Genomic DNA, 691 nt, shown 5'->3' on the forward strand with positions numbered 1-691 from the left:
TATCAGGCAGATGGATCGTCGTTATCTTCACGCAATTGTTAACTAATGGATTTTAAATAATTGCAATAATTTAGTTCAGTTTTAATTTTTAATTAACAATTACTGCGCAAACAGATTTCAAATATCATGGTTAATTGTTAGATATCGCTTTATATAAACAAATGGATAGCGTGAGAGATTTAGGACTTGTTCCGTTCGGTTTATTAATGTTAAATAACAATTGCCAAACAGGTGGATCATCGTACGTTATCGTCATCCGATTGATAAATAATGGATTTTAAACAATTGTATTAGTTTAGTCCATTTTTAAGTTTTAATTACTGCGCAAACAGATTTCAAATATCATCGGTAATTTAGATATCGCGTTATAAATGAATAGCGCCAGAGACTTAGAACTTGTACTGTTTGATTATTAATCTGTAAAAGAAACATAGATTCATATTTATGAAAACATCGAGATTAGTAATTGCATTTTTATCTGTTCGTGCTTTTTCCGCATCCTCACTACTTAAATGAAAATTTTGTAATCGTTATTTATTTCTGCGTCTATAAGCGTGAGTTTTCCTATGGACGTCGCCATGTTTTTACTGCAACTGCCTCACCTCGCCAGCCGCAGTAATCGAAGCAGGACGTGACGACAAAATCTATGACGTCATATGCATCGGAAGCACTCTGAAAGTTTACNGCGACG

Source organism: Wasmannia auropunctata, unplaced genomic scaffold, assembly GCF_000956235.1.
Source record: "Wasmannia auropunctata unplaced genomic scaffold, wasmannia.A_1.0 LD336040.1, whole genome shotgun sequence".
In the NCBI taxonomy this organism is placed as follows: Eukaryota; Metazoa; Arthropoda; class Insecta; order Hymenoptera; family Formicidae; genus Wasmannia; species Wasmannia auropunctata.